The sequence below is a fragment of the Gymnodraco acuticeps genome, unplaced genomic scaffold (genome assembly GCF_902827175.1).
Source record: "Gymnodraco acuticeps unplaced genomic scaffold, fGymAcu1.1, whole genome shotgun sequence".
In the NCBI taxonomy this organism is placed as follows: Eukaryota; Metazoa; Chordata; class Actinopteri; order Perciformes; family Bathydraconidae; genus Gymnodraco; species Gymnodraco acuticeps.
Window position 1 is genome coordinate 73,335 of NW_022990908.1, and position 2,384 is coordinate 75,718.

Sequence of the window (2,384 nt, forward strand, 5' to 3'; positions counted from 1 at the left end):
TTAAAGCTTAAAACTCCATAGCCTACTTCGCCTATATTCTTTGTTTTGTTTGTCTGCCAACACAATTGATAATGAATCAAAAACATGCTTAAAATAAAGATCCCAGACCAATACAAAAAAAACAACTAATTTAATTTAAATAATAAACGTATATTTATTGAGTTTGCTGTTCAGCCAGTTGTAAACATAGCAGGGTTATGCTGAACCTGTAGTTAGTGATGTTACGTATTGCGCCGAGGCTTCGGAGCGTGTGTCGAGTAATCCCCGAAGCTTTTTGTGAAGCATGTATCGAGGCTTGTATCGTTTTGGGCCAGTGACGTCATCGATGACAAACGAAGCCTCGCTGCCTGTCGATACCACGTGACTGCTTCACGAAGCGATTCAGATCGGTTGAACCCGGTTGAACCCGGTTGAACCACAGCGCTCATATTCCCCATGCCATGGATGCAGGGCCGCCCCTCCCTACAGGCCAATCACGCAGGCTGCATGGGGCCCCGCCTTGCGCAGGGGGCCCCGCCTTGCGCAGGGGGCCCCGCCCAGAGGGCCTCAGCTGCTGTGCGCAGTTCTCAGCTCAGTTCTCCGCACACCCCCCGCGAGAGAGAGGTGAAAAGGGGAGCACGTCTGTAACCCGACACCGTTGCAATGAATCGACATCTGACCAATCACGGCTTTGATACGGCCACTAGTGCAGGTGAAGAGATGTCGGGGAAAAGACAGTTTCAGTCTGGCGCAAGCAAGAGGGAAAAAAACTAAACATGAAGAAACTAGAGCACCACTCGAAGGTGGGTTATTGTATGAGTCAAATGTACAACTTGCGAATGTTGTATAAGTCAAATTGCCATATTAAAACATCAGCTGCAATTCACGGCATGAAGAAGGCAGTCTCTGCAGAGCATATAGGCTAATGGAGATGCAGTTATTTCCAGCATTCTTTATTTAACATTAATTCAAGTATGTTATGCCTTTTATCTGCTAATGTACAGGAGGAAGAGTGATACACTGTCTGTCTAGTTGGCTTACATAACAGTTAAAGTTTGCAGCCTAAAAAACATGGAGAATTTGTTCCCCTTTTATGTCAATTTGCACATTTCGTGGTGAAGCTCAGCCTCTCCCCTTAAGGCAAGGCAAGTTTATTTATATAGCACCTTTCAACACAAGGCAATTCAAGGTGCTTTACAAAAATGAAAGACATTCAGACAAAGGCATTTAAAAACAGTAAAAGATAATAAAAGAAACATTAAAAGAAAAAATACATGAATAAAAAGTAAACTTTTACTCCTAACAGTCATCATCATGTCAACCACAACACAGAGAAATACTGATAGAAATGTGTGTGTAGTTGTTGATACATTGCTGACAGAGGGAACTACGTTTGAATACAGATTTAAGTTTTTGAGCATGTCATAAGCATGTTTTTTCTTGACTATACTACAACTATATTATAATAAAAATAATATAGTATTTATATTATTGAATTGATTATGATTATTATTATTAGTAGAAGTAGTTTATTTGCATTCATTATATTTTAATCTTTTTGAGGCTAGTATTTGGCAGGAAATGCAGACGTATTCACCTGTAAACGCATACTGAACGACATACATGCACAACCATTTACCTCACTGTATACACAAGTAACTGTGTTGATAATAATAATAATAAACAGGAATTATATTTGCAAAGTAGCCTACTTTGTTTCCAAAAACAACTGTCCGTTGGGGGGGGGGGGCCTCATCTCACAATGTCGCTTGGGGCCCCAAGTTAGCCAGGGGCGGCCCTGCATGGATGTATAATAAGAACCATATTACCCCTCCTGTACCCGGGCCCGGTGACACGATGGAATTAAGAGAGCTCAGACCCTCACTTATATAGAGGTCAGAACATGTCATAAGTATAAATAGATACAAGCATAAATAAATGTAGGAATAAAAACATGAATAAATACAGGAATACATATGGTCCAGTGTTGTCAGGGAGATTCAGCGTGTGTGCTGTGGCTCAGCTGGAAAGCAGTTGACTCATGACGCAGGGTCCCTGGTTCAACGACTGAACAATACGTATTTTTTGTTGTTTATAAAAGCTACAGCGAAATGAGATAATGTAGTTAATAAATGTATTCTTTGGTTGTATTCCTTAGGCTTTTCAATCACAATCATTCAACTGGAATAAAAACAATATTGTTAACATGAAAATATGATATGATAATATTAATGTTGGTTGTTTAGAGTTATTCTAAGGCGTTACTCATTGGGAACTCGGTATGAGAAAGAGCACACTGTTGAGATGTCCAATCTGCCTGTTATACACACTTTGACCAACAGGGGGTTTATGTTCAAATGAAGCCCATGATGAAGCCTCATGATCACTACCTGTAGTCACGTTAT